Consider the following 19511-nt stretch of genomic DNA (forward strand, 5'->3'; position numbering starts at 1 on the left):
GATTACAATGAGGAATTATAAAATATACATCAGGCCATCGTGTCCACGATGAAAGCATTGTGTTGACTGGGTTTGATATATTGACGATAATTTCTGATTAAATCCCATAAAATTCTACATTCATGACCTTTTCATGCCCTTTTGACTCTACTGCCCATTTCTCTCCCCTCACATGTCACGTACACAGCAGCTCAGCAGTTGCTTCACCAGGCAGGCATCCTGGGCCATAAAGATTGTGGGCAAGCTTATTTGAAGTAGCTCTCTAATGTATATTAATCTTAGGGTGTTAATCTTAGGGCCAGGAAACAGATCTCACATGAAGATCTCACATAACACCGGTTCTGAGAGATCTGCATTGGCTCCCAGTACGTTTCCGAGCACGATTCAAAGTGTTGGTGCTGACCTTTAAAGCCCTAAACGGCCTCGGTCCTGTATACCTGAAGGAGCGTCTCCACCCCCATCGTTCAGCCCGGACACTGAGATCCAGCGCCGAGGGCCTTCTGGCGGTTCCCTCATTGCGAGAAGTGAGGCTACAGGGAACCAGGCAGAGGGCCTTCTCGGTAGTGGCGCCCGCCCTGTGGAACGCCCTCCCATCAGATGTCAAAGAGATAAATAATTACCTGACATTCAGAAGACATCTTAAGGCAGCCCTGTTCAGGGAAGTTTTTAATATGTAACGCTGTACTGTTTTTAACACTGATTGGGAGCCGCCCAGAGTGGCTGGGGAAACTCAGCCAGATGGGCGGGGTATAAATAATAAATTATTATTATTATTATTATTATTATTATTATTATTATTATTATTATTATTATTATTATTATTATTATTATGTGATACTGATTGCTATCCTCCTGGCCATCCTCCTTATCATGTGTACTGATTGTTTATGACCTCTGGGGTTGCCAGATACTCTTCTTTGTAGTTCTCAACTTATTTACCCCAGAAATATTTGTGCTTAATTAGTTTTAGTGGTGTAACTTTTTCCCCACGTGGGGTTTGATGAAATGCTCAGAGGAAATATGATTGGTTCTTACGAGCACTGTGTAAAAGATTCTTTTGCTAATAAAATGGCCTGGCGAGGGGTGTGGTGGACGCACTTTCTCCGAGAGCCTTGCTGGTCAAAGCCTCGTGTCTTGTTTTTTAATCAGGGTCCAATCCTTCCTTTACTTTGCAAACGCAACAGAAGGTGTTAAGTTAGCAAAGTGTGCTCTGCTCTGGTCTGGCATGACCCCTTGTTAAAAACAAGCTATGAAATTCTAGTTCACAGCATTTACAAAAGTCAGCCGTTTTTATCTACCGAAAATTTCTAGCCATGAGCAACCCTGCAGGGGGTGACGTTTGCTTTTGACAACACACTGCCACAAACGATCATGAATGCAATGTGAATATAGTAGAAAGAGTACTTTTAAGAAAAACAAAATCTCTGCACTGAAAAAAGACTTGATAGTTCACTATTCTGTTTCTCCAAAGAATTGTTACAAAAATAATAGAGATGCAACACACAGTATTTTCCCCTGGTGTTGTTTCGCCATCGTTGCAATTTTCTGATGAAGACGTTCACCATGGTCATCGCTAAGTTGTTGAGGAAGATATCCAAGTGGGAATGGGAAAACTGTTAGAAACTGGCTACCAATATAATACTTTCATACATCTGCTTCCATGATTAAGCTCTGTAACTTTGCATACTTTCAATAGATACTTCCAAAAATTATACAGTTACTTTCTGTAGTGAGGTTTTCTTCTTCTCCAAGGAATTCCCTTCATAGGGGAGTGTTGTGTGAATCAGGTTCTCATACGCTTTGTCTGAAAAGGGCTTAGTACTCCGGCAAGTCAGACAGTAAGTCAGCGAAAGGCAAGGTCTTGATTTCAGAAAAGCCATTCATGTTTGTATATTACCATGTTTATCGTTGCGACAGGGAAGGTTTACTTACAATTGGAGGAGCCAGCAGGGATTGTGTTAAATTAGGCGATTTTATTTCACTCTAACAGCATTAACTAAAGTGGCTTTTCTTGGAAATTAATTGTGAGAAATGTTGGCACCTTGAGGCCTTCGTCTCTAGATACATAAGTTTACATAAATCTTTCATTCAACAGAAAACACGTTGTTGGTGGAGAAAATGAAGGGCCTAGCTAACTTGATGTAAAAGCTATATAATTATATATCAATAGATGTGTTTTGCCATTAGTGGCAAACATTTTAATGGGTGGGGAATAATTCTCATAAAGGAAATAAACCTACATCTTAGGTCAGGCTTCCTCAACCTCGGCTTTCCTGATGTTTTTGGCCTACAACTCCCATGATCCCTAGCTAGAAGGACCAGTGGTCAGGGATGATGGGAATTGTAGTCTCAAAACATCTGGAGGGCCGAGGTTGAGGAAGCCTGTCTTAGGTCATACCACTCCAGGTTGTGGGGGTGGCACAGCTCACCTGACTGAATGCACCCCACACACAAAAATGATCCCTCTGCTCCGAAATTCAGATCAGGAGGAAAGTTTCTTATCCATCATATCTGACTCCTAAAGCAGTATCATACCATTTGAAACTAACCCCAAGAACCCTTGGGTACGTTACTTTGTTAGGGGTGCTGGGAGTTGTTAAGACACCTCTATTCCTGTCACAAAGTTACAATTCCCATGGGGGTTTAACAAACAATTCCTCTTCCTAGGATATGTTTGATGCGCTGCTTTAATGGGCTGCAACACACACCTACTGCCTTCAAGCTACCTGGAGCACTGCAGAGACCAGTACCTGTGACAGGGATTACAACAGCCCACAGCCCCCTTTCGCCCGGTTACAAACTTTAATAATACAGGTGCAGTTACTGCTGGAAATAAATCAAGGCAACCTTCTTAGAAAAAGAAGTCTGGTTTTTTTGTATTTAAGTCATCCAATCCACAGCTCCATTTTTTCAATCCAGTACTAGGAATGCACTATAATAAATAGTTATAGAGGGCTAATGCCCCCTTATTTTATTTTTTAAAAAAGAAACATTGTGAGAATGAAACTAAAATAATGGTTTAAAGCAAAGGAGTGTGTGTAGAGCTTCACTCAAAACGTAAGTGTTCATAGAAGCAGAAAAATCAGAGTTAGGTTTGACAGACTGTGTAGGAGGAAACCTATGCATGAGCAAGATTTTCGCAGGTAATTGGCACCTGAAATATCAGCTATTCTCTCATATGAACGGACGACTTAGATATTATCAAAATCAAGCTCAAATTAATAAGAGCAATACTAGTGTAGGAGCTAAACATTCCCACGGGGGTGAGGGAATCTATTGAGAACATAAACATTTTTTATTGTTTCCAGGGCAGCTAGATTTAAAGCCCCGTGACACCCTGGACTGCAACCTGTAGAAGCAATTTTTATTCATTAAGGTTTATGAAGACTTCAGGTTCCATAGGGCAGCACAACCAGCAAGCTAATTGAAAGAGGATTTAAGGGGGGCTGTTAACTCTTAAGAGTCAACATAGCGCCTGTTACTGTATTATTTTACGAGAAGCATCCATCTAAGCTGCCAGAATCACATACGTTCACCTAATTAAGGAACATTACTGAAACTGTTGCACCCATACCTCTTTTTCTATTAAAGAGGACACGGTTTTCTTCTTGTTCATGGTAAAGGACCCCTGGATGGTTAAGTCCAGTCAAACTTGACTATGGGGTGTGGCGCTCATCTCGCTTCAGGCTGAGGGAGGCGGTGTTTGTCCGCAGACAGCTTTCCGGGTCATGTGGCCAGCATGACTAAACTGCTTCTGGTGCAATAGGACACTGTGATGAGTGCCAGAGCGCACTCCTTAAAAGCCAGAGGTGTTGCATCTTCTAAGTTCTCAAATCCAGGAGGTAATACGATGGCCTGTAATGTAGGGACCTGAACTCCCCTGGAAGGAACAAGTTCATAGCTTGTGGGTGTTCCTGGACCCAGAATTGGCACTTGAGGCCCAGGTGGCCTCATAGAATCATAGAGTTGGAATAGACCACAAGGGCCATTGAGTCCAACCCCCTGCCAAGCAGGAAACACCATCAGAGCACTCCTGACATATGGTTGTCAAGCCTCTGCTTAAAGACCTCCAAAGAAGGCGACTCCACCACACTCCTTGGCAGCAAATTCCACTGTCGAACAGCTCTTACTGTCAGGAAGTTCTTCCTAATGTTTAGGTGGAATCTTCTTTCTTGTAGTTTGGATCCATTGCTCCGTGTCCGCTTCTCAGGAGCAGCAGAAAACAACCTTTCTCCCTCCTCTATATGACATCCTTTTATATATTTGAACATGGCTATCATATCACCCCTTAACCTCCTCTTCTCCAGGCTAAACATGCCCAGCTCCCTTAGCCGTTCCTCATAAGGCATCATTTCTAGGCCTTTGACCATTTTGGTTGCCCTCCGCTGGACACGTTCCAGTTTGGCAGTGTCCTTCTTGAACTGTGGTGCCCAGAACTGGACACAGTACTCCAGGTGAGGTCTGACCAGATCAGTGGTGAGGACTGGCTATTTCCAGCTACAGTGGCTTTTGGACAGAGATGACGTGGCCACAGTACTCCCGTCGCTCTGGTAACTTCAAGGTTCAATTGTTTTTTGCAATGTGCTCTATGTGGGGGAGCCACGTAAGATGATTCGGAAACATCAACTGACTCAAAATGCAAAGAGCAGATTACTGGTTAGGGTTGCCTTTAGAACCCTGTTCTAAAACAGCCATTGGCTATTAAGTTTTCAGAGCTAATTTTCAGGCCCAACTGAAGGTGTTCGTGCAAGTACTTGCCCTAAATGACTTTGGCTCCAAATATCTGAGATACTGCCTCCTTCTCTACAGACACCCTTAAGATCAGAAGAGGGGACCTTTTGACAGTTCCACTCCACAGGCAGTGGCCTGGGGGGAGGCATTTTCTATGGCAGGGGTTAGCAAAAATTTTTAGCAGGGGGCCAGTCCATTGCCCCTCAGAGCTTGTGGGAGGCCAGACTATATTTTGAAGAAGAAAACATGAACAAATTCCTATGCCCCACAAATAACCCAGAGGTGCATTTTAAATAAAAGGACACATTCTACTCATGTAAAAACACACTGATTCCTGGACCGTCTGCAGGCTGGATTTAGAAGGCGATTGGGCCGGATCCGGCCCCCGGGCCTTAGTTTGCCTACCCATGTTCTATGGCAACCCCTATGTTTGACTGGCGGTGGAAGTTCCTGCCTGTGCCCACTCCTAAAGAAATAGGCTCTAGGTACTTTGGACTGGGGAACGCGGGTGGCACAGTGGGTTAAACCACAGAGCCTAGGACTTGCCGAGCAGAAGGTCGGCGGTTCGAATCCCTGTGATGGGGTGGGCTCCCGTTGCTCGGTCCCTGCTCCTGCCAACCTAGCAGTTCGAAAGCACATCAAAGTGCAAGTAGATAAATAGGTACCGCTCCAGTGGGAAGGTAAACGACGTTTCCATGTGTTGCTCTGGTTCGCCAGAAGCGGCTTAGTCATGCTGGCCACATGACCCAGAAGCTGTACGCTGGCTCCCTCAACCAGTAAAATGAGATGAGCACCGCAACCCCAGAGTCGGTCACGACTGGACCTAATGGTCAGGGGTCCCTTTACCTTTACCTACTTTGGACTGGAACAGCTATTGGCCAGTTGCCGATATTCCCTTTGGGGGGAAGGCGATGCAGAGAGCTCTGGTGGAGCAGCTGCAGGCATTTGTGGGGGATGCAGCTTCTTGAGATCCATTCAAATCTGTGTTCATGGAACCGAGTCAGCCTCGGTTGCCCTGCTGGATGAGCTTTGCAGAGAGTAGGACGGGGGACTACTGCTACCTTACTTATGCTTCTTGATCTCTCATCAACGGTTGATACCGTTGACCATGGTATCCTCCTGGGAATTAGGTGCACTGGATTACGGTGGTTCCAATCCTACCTTCAGGAGCAAGCCCCAAAAGTAGCATTCAGAGAGTACCTTTCGGCCCCCTGGCGACTATACTACGGAGTGCCGCAGGGGATAATCTTATCTCTGGTGCTATTTAATATCTACATGAAGTCTTTGGGAATAGTCCTTAAGACGCTTCAGGGTGAGGTGACATCAGTATACTGTCTTGGTTAGACAAGCCTAACCAGATGCTTAGAAAGTTTAGGTAATTTTAATCTGTTTTAATATTTCAACTTTTGTATGCTTTAAAGTATTGGCTCTGAATTTTTCTTGATGTTATCGCTTTCTCTTTTTTGCAAACCGCTTTGAGCTTGTTTTCATTCCCGCTTTTAGTTATGGCTTTTATTTTTTATTTTTTTTGCAATATCATGTTGTGTACTGTCCTGAGATCTATGGAGTAGAGGGCAATATACAAATTTAATGAATAAATAATTCAACATTAATTAGCTGGTTTTTGAGATTTTTATGAGCAAAGAGCAGGCAAGTAAAGGAAGGGTTCTCTCATTTCAAAAAGTCTAGTGTTACCTAGCTTAGCTATTTTATTTTCCTTAGGGGGGAAAATATATTCAATCGGACTCTGAAATTGACACTGATTAATGCAAAGTGGATGTGCTTATAGATATAGCTGGGGGTCTCCAAAACTTATGAAGCATGTGAAATTTCCAATTCACCACTATTATTACAACAACATACTGCATCCATAGTGCCTACTTTCCAACTTCTCCTATTCCAGGGATACTCCATTCCATTTCTGCCTTCCGTATGGTTTCCAATTCCCCCTACCACCATTAGTCATCATTGCATTGCAGGGGGTTGGACTAGATGACCCTTGGGGTCCCTTCCACCTCTAAAACTCTATGATTCCATTTCCACTCAGCATGCCCAGTCTGCACTGGCCCATGTTGGGATTCCTGCACATTGAGGACTGATCTTTTTCCTTTTCTTTTTGTATTTGTACAGATCTTCTGGTTCCACCCAAGCCTGATGGCATCCCATTCTCATGCTTGGATTGTGTCATTTTCACTCCACAACGACCAACACCATGAAAACTGAGATCAGTATTAAAATACAGAGTAACTTATAACATGTGAGACCACCTTTGAAGGTGACCCGGAAACTACAACTAATCCAGAATGCGGCAGCTAGACTGGTGACTGGGAGAGGCCGCCAAAACCACATAACACCGGTCTTGAAAGAACTACACTGGCTCCCAGTATGTTTCCGAGCACAATTCAAAGTGTTGGTGCTGACCTTTAAAGTCCTAATCAGCCTCGGTCCAGTATACCTGAAGGAGCGTCTCCACCCCCATTGTTCTGCCTGGGCACTGAGGTCCAGTGCTAAGGGCCTTCTGGAGGTTCCCTCGCTGCGAGAAGCCAAGTTACAGGTAACCAGGCAGAGGGCCTTCTCAGTAGTGGCACCCGCCCTGTGGAACACCTTCCTACCAGATGTCAAAGCGAACAACAACTACCAGACTTTTAGAAGACATCTGAAGGCAGCCCTATTAAGGGCAGCTTTTAATGTTTAATAGACTATTGTATTTTAATATTCTGTTGAAAGCCGCCTAGAGTGGCTGGGGAAACCCAGCCAGATGGGTGGGGTATAAATAATAAATTATTATTATTATTATTATTATTATTATTATTATTATTATTATTATTATTACAGTGGTACCTCAGGTTAAGAACTTAATTTGTTCTGGAGGTCCATTCTTAACCTGAAACTGTTTTTAACTTGAAGCACCACTTTAGCTAATAGGGCCTCCTCCTGCCGCTGCGCCGCCACTGCACGATTTCTGTTCTCATCCTGAAGCAAAGTTCTTAACCCGAGGTACTACAGTGGTACCTCAGGTTACATACGCTTCAGGTTACAGACTCCGCTAACCCAGAAATATTACCTTGGATTAAGAACTTTGCTTCAGGATGAGAACAGAAATCGTGCTCCGGCGGCGCAGCGGCAGCAGGAGGCCCCATTAGCTAAAGTGGTGCTTCAGGTTAACAACAGTTACAGAACGGAGCTCCGGAACGAATTAAGTACTTAACCTGAGGTACCACTGTATTTCTGGGTTAGCGGAGTCTGTAACCTGAAGCATATGTAACCAGAAGTACCACTGTATGTTGATAGCCAGTTGATCTCTCATCTAAAAAACAACTTAAAAAGGTAAAAGTACCCCTGCCCGTACGGGCCAGTCTTGCCAGACTCTAGGGTTGTGCGCTCATCTCACTCCATAGGCCGGGAGCCAGCGCTGTCCGCAGACACTTCCGGGTCACGTGGCCAGCGTGACAAGCTGCATCTGGCGAGCCAGCGCAGCACACGGAACGCCGTTTACCTTCCCGCCCGTAAGCGGTCCCTATTTATCTACTTGCACTTTTGACGTGCTTTCGAACTGCTAGGTTGGCAGGCGCTGGGACCGAACGACAGGAGCGCACCCCGCCGCGGAGATTCGAACCGCCGACCATGCGATCGGCAAGTCCTAGGCGCTGAGGCTTTTACCCACAGCGCCACCAAAAAAACAACTTACTGGGCCAAATTTGATTTGCTTCAGCATTGGAAGTGCATCATATACTTCTCACACTGTTCTCCAGGTTCCAGCAGACTGGCCATCAATGTGATGAGCACAATGTGCCTAAATATCCCAGAGAACTGGCAGTAGGGGGACAGAGTGCACAGACATACTGCTCATCTCTGAAATGCCTCCGTCAATGCCAGTCGGGCCATCAGTCTCTGCATTTCACGAGGATGTTTCCACGCTTCAACGCTGTCTCTAAGTGAAGCGCATACACAGAGCCACATGAGTGAAGCACAGGGTCACATTTAGAAATGCCACTGGGATAGGAAGTAAAAAAAAAAAATAAAGTTGCCCCACCTACAACTTCAAAGTCTGAGAAGCAAGTCAAGATATCCCCCCTCTGCCACTATTCTTCCATAGAGCTCAATGGCAGCAACTGGGAGCTGAAGCAAATCTCCCATGCGCAGTCTACCCACTTTCATATGCGTGTTCCTATGTGGGAATTCCATTTTTCTGGTACAACATCAGAATGTGACAGAAGAATGATCTCTATTAAATGTAGCTCCTGTAAATCCAAAAACACTCAATATAAGCACCTGGTTATAGGAGGAGCAAATGCTCTGAATAAGCTGGACATGTTAAGCACAAGTAGAACTGGATCAAGTAGAACAATTGGGAGTTCCAAACAGGCATTTCTTCTTAAGGCACACTCCTTGCGAAGCAGCAAACGAAACATCCTACAATTCTCTTTACAAGGAGCACATTACCATTAAATTGCTCTTTAATGAGACAGATACTTTAAGCGTTACACGCACACAAACCCAAATGTATTTCAAAGGTAAAAAGAGGATTCACCTCATTTTAAACCAGACATGCCATTCTTAATCAAAGACAACTACATTTTATAAAGAGGCTGTCAACCTTAGTTACTAAGTAATTACCACCCAACAACAACAGAATAAAACTTAATTTGCCTGGATATTGTATGCTGTTTAATGTGATACTGTATATCCATTGAATGTTAATACTTTTTTTTTTTAAGTTAAATGTTACCATCCCACGGCTATAGTTGGAAAACATATTTAACAGTTAATTAATCATGCAGTCACCACTATTAAATATGCAATGTTTATTTCCTGGCTGAAACAGCTCCATTTCATTACACTGACAAGCAAAGTGATGAGTTAATAAGTATACTTCGACCCTCTCCCTGAACAAATTAGAAAAATATATTAAGTCACCCCCTCTGAAAGTTTCAGGTGAACTCACCACCCAAGATGATGTGCTTATACCCTCCCACACATATATGTATGTGTAATATATATACATATAAACATCTCTCTCTTCTGCCCACCGCTGCCCCCAGGTATCTGTTAATCTTATGCAGCGAAAACAATGAGACTTGTGGCACCCTAAAGACTAACCAGTGAGTTCCAGCATAAGCTTTCGCAGGCATTGTCCTGTGTTGCAGGTATACTGTCAACATACGTTCACATATTTTTTGTAACTTCATTCAAATTCAAAGAGCTGTTTCAATCCATCTTTCACTGTGCCATGGGTGACATCATGTTTGGCCTCTTCCCACCGGAGTTTACTTCTCCCAAACAGCTCCAGTGCATTAATGATGTTAAAGTCTGCCTTCAGTAATGACAGCTATGGCACAATAGCATCGCTGGTGTAGTCATCTCAGCAGATATGCATATTTCAAGAGGCTGCTCAATGGAGAAAGAATGATCCCAGTGCAGGGGTGCATTTCCAGTGGCAGAGCAAGGCACGGAAGCTGAGCAGCTCATTGGCAAAGCAGCCTCACTCCGGGGGAACAGCAATAAGAAGCAAGGGACCGCTTAAGATGGCAAATGAATTAGGATTCAAAAAAAGAAAAGACAAAACCACCAGCTCCACCACCACCCCAAAAAAATTCTTGCAGACAGCTGGAGCATGCTAATTTCTTCTTAAGGGAATTAGGCTGGTTTGTGAATGGCAGCGTTGGCTGAATATTAAGGGAGGAATGAGGGAAGGCAGACAGCACCTGCATGTTCATTGGGGGGGGGGGACCTTGACATTTCCCCAAGAAAGCCATGAGAGAAAAACCCCTGACAGTGGAACACATGCTGCTGCTGATGTCTCACCAAAAGGCTTTCCAGACACCCACAGGCTTCCAGCCTCGCAGAGATGTGCAAAAATAAACAAACGCCAAGCCTCTGAGCCAAAATCAGAAGCTTCCTCATGCACACCACCTCTGCAGTCCCAGCCTGACTCCCAAACCCATCCTTGGAAGCACTGCTGACACACAGGGACATTAAGCAGGAGGCTGCCACGCTCACTTCCCTGCAAAGAAAGGCAAAAAGGAGGCACCTCCGGGAGCCCATCCAGGTTGTGCTGGTGTTTTAGAAACATGAAGAAAAAAAAGTGCAGGGCTGCTGATCTATGCACTGCAGTGCATGGGTAGCAGTGTCAGTAATTCGTCCCTGCCTTTCACCCCTAGTTCTCTTGGTGCAAATGTGTGGGTTTGTGGGTTTCAACCAGCTTCAGTCTCCAAAAGGGGGGGAGAGAAAGAAAGAGCGCACAAGGACAACAAGAGTCATCACGCTGCAAACGCCCCTCTCTCTCCATCCTGGCCCCCTCGGTCAACCTCTCACCACTCGGCCAGACTGCCTCTTCCCCTTAATGCCTAGCAAGTTCCCACTGCCCAAGCCTTGAATTCAGATCAGCACCATTAATCCACTTCTCCCCCTTCAGTGCCGGGTTCTAATCCTGGCCCATTCTGCTTCTGCCCCGATTCTCCCCTTGGCCGGCCGTCCTACATCCCTCCCTCTGCCTTTTCCCCTTAGAGTCCCATCTCTCTCTCCGTCCCGAGTCCCCTCCATCCCTTCTTCCCTTCCTCCTGGCAGGAAAGGAAAGGACGGCGGCAGGAGAGAGAGCTTTCTCCTCCTCTTCCTCTTCCTCCTCCTGCTTGACAAAATAATATATATATTTAAAAAACAGCCTGTCCAGCCCAGACTTGAAGGGAATTATCCACCCCGCGCCACTGTCGCAAGGAAGCGTCAGGAAGGACGCTCCGAGCGAGCGCCCCTGTCCCGAGGAAGCAGGAAGCAGCCGGGGCATCGCTGCGCCCTGCGGATTGGAGAGCTGGCGGCCGGCTCCCCGTCCCTTGCGCCCCAGCGCCGGGAGCTTCGGGGACTGCAGGGCATCAGGAAGGCAGGATGGAGCGACCCTGAAGAAGCAGAGAAGAAACTTACTTGCCAGGAGGAGGAGGAGGAGGGAAAGAGCGGGCTGCGCTCGCCGCGGCTGCTTCACTGCGCCCCGCAGAGCATGGCGCAATCGCTCGCTCGCTCGCCGGGCGCCGCCGCCGCCGCCAGCCAGTCAGAGCGAGCGCGCGAGCACACGGCGGGCCGGCTCCTTGGCGCTGAATGGGATGAGCCGAGCGCGCTGCCGGGGCTCCGGAGCCGCCGAGCAACATTCAGGCATGCTCAGTCGGCTGACCTTCTCGGTGTGGGAAGTACCACTGCGCGAGGAAGACGGGGAAACAGGGGGAGGGAGGGGGAGAGGAGGAGGAGAGGCGAAATGGATGCTACCATCAGAGAGAGAGAGAGGCGAGCTAAAAATAGACGCAGGCGAAGATGGGTGGGAGGAGAACGAGAACAGCTGGAGCTTAAAGCGGCAGGAGCCGGTCTGCAGGAGCGCGTCTCTCTCTCTCTCGGTTATGAAGCCAGGGCCCATGGGGCGGGGAGGGCGGCGGCGGGTGGCCTACAAATGGGACACTCACAGCGACCTCGTGGAAGGGGTGCTGCAAGTTAGGGAAATCGGCTCCCCGAGTGCTTAAATCGAATTATTTCCCCCCACTCTCTGTCTGTTACACAATATCTTTCCTCCCTTTATTTAAACTGAAAAGGGGCTTCAGAGGCCATAGGTATTTCCTACTAACAATATGCATTAGTATTAAGTATTAGCAGCTCACTAGAACACCTGAAGCTTAATTAGCTTCACAGGCACATAGCAAGCTGACTAGTCACACTGTCGGGGCATCGATCCCAATATTGTCTGCACTGACTGGCAGAGGCTCTCTAGGGTTTCAGATGCAGGTGGAGATGTCGGGGATTGAACCCCAGGACATTCTGCGTGCAAAGTAGATGCGCTTGTGTTTTGCTACACAGTTGTCACAGCACAGTTAATCCCCCGCCTTTGCTCGCATTCAGGCAAGGTTCGAATTGTGTGCTTAATACCCCAGTCTTAAACCTCTTACATGGAAGGAACGGCCTTTGCAAATCATGAGCTTTTTGGCTGCAGATGTCGTTCATTTGTAGGAACGGGCAACCTTTCTCAGCTGCGATATTTTGGTCATTGGGAAATGCGATTCCAACCCTCTCCCTAAGTCACTAGCATTTTGCGAATGTCACAGGCCCATAACAGGTGGTGATGGTGATGCTGCTGCAGCATAGATCTTTGTGGGGTGCTATTATTATTTGCTGAATTTCTTAAGTTCCTTTTATCTTGCCCAGGGCGACCCAAAGCAACTTGAAACCAGTGGCGGAACTTCATGCTCTGGCACCTGGGGGCGTGGCATGCTGCCTGCGGGGGCGTAGCCCCCAGCACGGGCGGGGGGGGGGGGGGGACAGCCGCAATGGCACCCCACCGGGATCACGTTCTACTGTCGAACTGCTCTTACTGCCAGAAAGTTCTTCCTAATGTTTAGCTGCAATCTCCTTTCTTGTAACTTGAATCCATTGGTTCGAGTCCTACCCTCCAGAGCAAAATTAAACAAGCTTTCTCCATCTTCCATGTTGACAGCCCTTTAGATATCTGAAGATGGCTATCATACATATCCTCTCAGTCTCCCTTTCTCCAGGCTAAAAATACCCAGCTTCCTCCACCGTTCCTCCTAAGGTTTGGTTTCCAGACCCTTGGCCATCTTGGTCACCCTCTTCTGCACACTTTCCAGCTTATCAACATCCTTCTTAAATGGTGCTGCCCAAAACTGGACACAGGACTCCAGGTGTGGTCTGACCAAGGCAGAATAGAGTGATACTATTACTTCCTTTGATTGGGACTTGTTGATGCAGCCTAGAATAACATTAGCTTTTTTTGCTGCTGCATCACACTGTGGACCCTAGATCCTTTTCACATGTACTGCTGGGAAGTCAGGTGTCCCCCATCTTCGCTTGAGAAGTGAACATTGGTTTGGCTACACTTGCTTTGGGATATCCCTTATATTTGGGAGATTTACTGATTGCTCTCTGCAGATGAACCAAAATTGCTAGGAAATGTTCTGAAAGGACACCGCCCTTTTGGAGGAGGATACATGTGCTTAAGTCCTGCTTTCAGGCTTCCTAGTTGACTACTGTGAAAATAGGATGCTTGACTAGATAGGTCATTGGCATGATCCAGGAGGCTCTTCTTGTGTTCTTTCTGTCTCTACCTTTGTCTTGGGATGAGGTCCTTAAGCTGTGTGCATAAACAGCAGTTTTGGGAGAAAGGCAGATAGAGAACAGAGTTGAGTTGGTGCTGGAAGCATCAAAGGGTGCAAACTCTTCCCTACCAGACCTGATGTGGGAGTAGCAGACTTTGGAGTGTTTAAACTTGTACATTTGTGGCTTGTACATTTGTAAATAACAGAAAATATTACAAAATATCAGAAGCCTCCGGTGACCTCATTCCAAAGGACACAAGCCAGGTGAATTCTGAACCCCGAAGCTTCTTACTACTCAGAGAACTGGGGAACTCATAACAACAGACTTAGCTTCATCAGCCCAAGAGTTGCTGTGTTTCTGCATAACTGGAAAAAGCACTTTCTCTTGGGTGTCCATCACAGTCCTTGAAATCTACTGGAAATGCTCTTGGAAACAGCATCTGTATACCAAGTTAGGCCTCAAGAAGGACATGTAGAGTGGCATTTTCAATGTTAACACCCAGATCGCAGAACACTTTCTTTTCTAAGCCCATATGGATAACCCCCATGCCCTTGCTATACTTCCACAACAAGTCATTTTGGTAAGAGCTGTTTTTAATGGCCAGAGACAAGAGGAATGGCTTGTATTTTTAGTTAATTGCAGTTTGAATTGCAACATTTTATGGTTTGGGTTTTATTTATTGATGCATTGTGCTGCTTTTTGAGCACTGGGTCAGCAGCTTTCTGATTCCAGAAAGAACAGAACAATTATTCACCATCAGAGCATGGATAGAATACTAAGGCATGCTTGCAACCAACAGGACACAGAAGGCAATCCAGGTTCAGGTCTGACCTGCTCTCTTTGTTAAAAGTATCAAGGAGTGATGTGATGCAAAAGACCTTTCTTTTGCTTGTACCCTGATAAGAGGTGCTTCCAGTCTGAGTAGACTATACTAAGGTAGAGGGAGAAATATCTTGGTATGAAGGAGCTTGTCTATGTTATCTTATAATAGCTCTGAGATGGCAGTAAAGTTTTCGTTTTCTAGGTGCCCCAAAGTCACTTGTCAGATCTCTTGTACGCTGAACAAAGAAGTCACTTCAAAATCACCCTTGAAATGCTGCAATGAAATTCTCGGGCTTTCAAGCTAGACTCCAATCATCCCATTTCATTGTTCACGGAGGACATGATGGGCGCATCACGAAGTATCTGAAAATTGAGCCTATTCTTGGTTTTCTTCCAAAAGTCTAGACATTGTAAAGCTGTGCGCTCTGGTGTAGCATATTGAGTTCTACCTGGAAAGTTTTGGTTGACGAGGGTTTGAAGATGGTGTGTGTGTGTGTGTGTGTGTGTGTTTGGTATCTAGTTGGCAAGTAAACTGCTGTGGGTTGCAGCTGCTGCTTTGGAAACTATTGCCTTTACTGTAATGTTTTCAGCACCTGCTAAAAACTTTATTAACTAATTGCTTTAAAACTGCTGGTTTTAATCACATTTTATGCCTATTTGCTTTCAAAGTTTAATCTTGTCTGTATTTTTTACTGGATATACAATATAGTTATATGTAAACCACTTAGGTTTTCGTTGATTAAGCAGTATATAAATCTTGTTAAATAAACAAATGAACCATGGAATAGTTCTGTGCTTTCATAATAGCATTCATGGCCATAGGATAAATTGATGTGATTAGCCAGCTTTTAAAAGGGGATGGAGCCACCTAGCCTTGGTAGCTATATGAAACCTCCAGTTTCATAGGTGGCATAGTACTAAATACCCTTTTGGTGGAAAAGCAAAAGCAGCAGAGGACTATTGCCTTCATCCTCTACTTGAGGATTTCCTAGAGGCATGTGCTTCAAGAAGAAGGATGTTTCTTTCAGACTAGATGGATTCCTGGACATGCTCTTAGCTAGCACTGTTTCCACTCATGTTTGCCCCATTCTGTCAACCCATACATTTGGTAATGAATGTATATTTCTAAAGGCTACACAAGTCTTCAGTGCTGTTTCTCACACAAGGGAACTGTTATTGATTTGAAGCTTTCTACCATTTTTTTTTTAAAGCCTATTTCTTTCCAGGCAGTATTCTAGCAAAAACAACACAATGCTAAACTATCTTTAAATGTCAGAGGCGTAGCTGAGCAAGTCTCTGGCAGCATGAACAGCCCTATGGCTCCTTAAATACTCACACATTTATTGTGGCATAAGCATTCTTGGATCAGAGCTCCATTTTCAAATGTTCATGCTGGGCATTATGTAGCCAAATCAGCGCCACCCTGCTGTTGGGTGTCAGCAGGCAGGCTTGCGAGAAGCCCACCTTCTGCAGAATTACCAAACAAAACCCCCCAGCCTTTCAAAATCCTTAACATGGGGAAAACCTCAGATACAGCTGAAGGGTTGCTGAGCATGCTCACTGGCCATGGAATGTTGACTGCCTGTTGGGAGATGGGGAAACAAAATGGTGAGGACTAGTCTCCTGAAGAGCAGGCAAAGGCAAACTTGGCCCTCCAGATGTTTTGGGACTACAGCTCCCATCATCCCTGACCACTGGTCCTGTTAGCTAGTGATGATGGGAGCTGTAGTCCCAAAACATCTGGAGGGCCGTGTTTGCCTATGTCTGCTGAAGAGCAACACTCCACATTGCAACATTTGCAGGACCCAATTGGGTGTGTGTGTGTGTGTGTGTGTGTGTGTCCCCTTTCTGTCTCAAGAACCACTGAGCAAAACCTACATATCTATTTCCACATATGCTACATGGATTTATGTATTTCTCTTCCTGTACGCATCTGGTTGGCCACTGTGAAAACAAGATGGTGGACTTGATGTGCCACTGGCTTGATTCAACAGCCTCGCCTGACGTCTGTTTTTTCCTGACAGTGATTCCAGCAGTGCTCAGTTTTTTTGCGGAAGAAGGAACAGGGGCCAAGTCTCTCCATTAAAAAATAAATAAATCTAAACCTTGCTTCCAGGTTTCTCAAACCTGCATTTAAGAAGTCTGTCAGAAAACGTAATGGGGCCACAATTGTATTCCCCTTTTAATTTCAGCACTGGTTCCCAGTGTAAAAACCAACACGGAGTTCTGATAGACGCAAAGCCCCAACTTTGATCCTAACAAAGGAACAGTTTGGAAATACTGAAATGCTTAAGACTGAAGAATAATAAGGGAATAATCCTACTTCAATTTGACAGGCTACAATGGTTATATAAGTTTTTAAGTTTCACTATCAATATTCATCAAGTGTGGCTAAAGGAAGTCTCTCGAGGCATGACAAAAATAGAAAAGTTCCATCCACTCTTAACTCGTGACTGCCCAAATCCTGCAACTTATGCCATACTTGGAGCAGAAGTGGACCACAGAGGTCACAGCCCTTAGCCTTCATTGTTATGACCACAGCTCAGAAGTCCAAAAAGCTCTGATAGTTGAATGTCCTCCTCCTGTGTACCAAGGACAAGTCAATAGAAGACTCCAATGAATCTGCTTCCTTCACCTCCACTCAATCGGGCGGATGACACAATGTTCCATATGGCATCATCTCCTCCTCCATCACACAATAGATAACTAACTTTTTTAATTCACTGTCACAGCATGTAATGATGGATTTTAAGAAAGCATTAGACTAGTGCATGGAGGGTAACCTCTTGCTGGAGAAATCTCTCAGAGAGTCTGCACTCATCAGGCACTGCTTGGAAACAGAATGCTGAGCTAGCCTTCTAGCAGATTTTTTTAAGTCTAGCATTAGAAATTCTGAAAGAGAACATTTTCACATGGTGCAAAAAAGGCACTGCATCCTTATAAAATAATAGGTTCATTTGGACTTAGGGAGAGCATTCCAATAATGGGGTGCATCACTGTGATGGCCTAACCTCTGGTCAGTACCCATGAGCACTGCTAAATTCATACACAGTCTCTCCATGCCCCCATGACTCCTAATATTTCATTCTATTCAACTCATTAAAATACGCAAACACATAATGCCCATGGCAGGAACTCCCTTCTGGAGGTTCCTCAAGCTGGAGGTAGGGCAACGCAGGTGAAACCAGCCACCCCGATAGCAAACAGAGTGTTTTCCCTCTCACACTTCTTCCTCTGGAAACAGCTCCCTTATGAAGGCTCCTAGGCTTGGAGGGTAAGGCAAGGCAGGTGGGAAAAGCCATTACCTGCTGGCCCTCTGTTGCTCTGTTAGTGGCTATGCAGTCACCTGTCTCACCACGATTGGGAACAGATGGACTAGATTGATATTTGATTTGATCCACCAGGACTTTAACTTACTTAAGTTCTAAAAAAGCCAGTAATCATTTACTAAATCCTCCGTGTCAACATTACTCAGTGGATTGGGAATAAATATATTTGCCCCTCCAAAGGGCACAACGACCTAGTTAATAATCTACTAAAAAGATCTGTTAAAATAACCCTTTTGTATTTTCTGTGCAATTAACACCCTAAAATTATTATAGCGAAGGTCTTCTGAATTAATAAAGCATCCATTTTGTAACACCCACCCAGAGGGCCTTAAGATTACATTTGGAAAGCAGGTGTTGCGAGATGCAGTCTCTTCCAAGTATTGCCGTAGCAGTTTGCCCATCAATATTGTTGGGGCTTTTTTCTATGGTCAACTAAGTCAACTTACTTTGATGTTCTGTGGCTTGGATACAGGATGCAACAAACTTGAAACAGTATGGCCCTGCAATAGATACAGTGCATGGGAAGCCTGTTTATTTGATTGATAGGATGAGTCTGGAAGGATAAGGATAGTTTCTCTTGGGAGTCATGGCACAAAAATTGTAGGGCATAATATACCTTGTCCTTTTTCCTCAATGACTTGGAATACGTTGCTGACTTTAAATATGAAAACAAATGAAGTTGAAAAACAATCTAGAGCCCCTTCTCAGATTCCCTTTCTCTGCACATAACTTCAGAAATATCACACGAACATAGGGAGTGCACTGTTGTGAAGAGATGTGCCTTATTTCATAACATGCAGAAGCAGCATGTGAGATGTAGGTCAGGGCCAGGTCACAGCTGTGGGCTGAACTTAATTGTTAGATGCTGGGAATTTCTTCCAGAATATCAGCCTTCACTGAATACTCAAAAGATACTGCTTTTTCTATACTAATGCTACTCCCCATAGGAAAAGAGGAGGAGGGGTACATTCTGGTAGTATAGGGCAGAGGCTGGAAGCTTGCGGCCATCCGTAGAGGGTGTTAGGTTCCAAATCCTTATCAGCCCCTGCCAACATGCCCAATACTCAGATTTTTTTAATACTACTAATGTTGTTGTTTTTTAATACTACTTCACATTTCCGAAGAAATTTCAAAGCAGTGTACAACCTGTCTTAATAATAAAAAAGAACATTGCAAGATATCAAAATAAAACATCGCAAACGAGAAATCAGATACCAATGCAGTAATGATCCACATTTTAAAAAACAGCATAATCAACAGGAAAGCAGCACATCAACTTAAGCATTAAAAAGGAAACGTTGCAAATAGAAATCAAAGATAAATGCAAAAACAGTTCTACATCTACACATAATTAATGACAAAGCAAAATAAACGGAATGGAAGCTGTGTCCACAGTTGAACTGCCCCCACCCCCGGCAAAGCACTTTAAGCATAATTTACAACCAGCTCATTCTCTCAACCTCCATCTAGGACAACACAATATTATGCAAACAGCAACATAACCCACCCACGTTAGAGCCAAATTCTACACCAGTTCAGTGAGCA

General features: G+C 45.0%; 1 protein-coding gene across 1 annotated transcript in view; it reads right to left on the minus strand.

Moving 5' to 3' along the window:
- Positions 1 to 11867, minus strand: part of OXR1 (oxidation resistance 1) — a 246261-nt gene extending 234394 nt beyond the window's left edge. The window contains exon 1 of the mRNA XM_028736299.2: positions 11647 to 11867. The gene's annotated coding sequence lies outside the window, so the exon portion shown is untranslated. The remainder of the gene's footprint in view (positions 1 to 11646) is intronic.
- Between the last annotated feature and the right edge of the window lie 7644 nt (positions 11868 to 19511).

Source organism: Podarcis muralis, chromosome 8 (genome assembly GCF_964188315.1).
Source record: "Podarcis muralis chromosome 8, rPodMur119.hap1.1, whole genome shotgun sequence".
Taxonomy (NCBI): Eukaryota; Metazoa; Chordata; class Lepidosauria; order Squamata; family Lacertidae; genus Podarcis; species Podarcis muralis.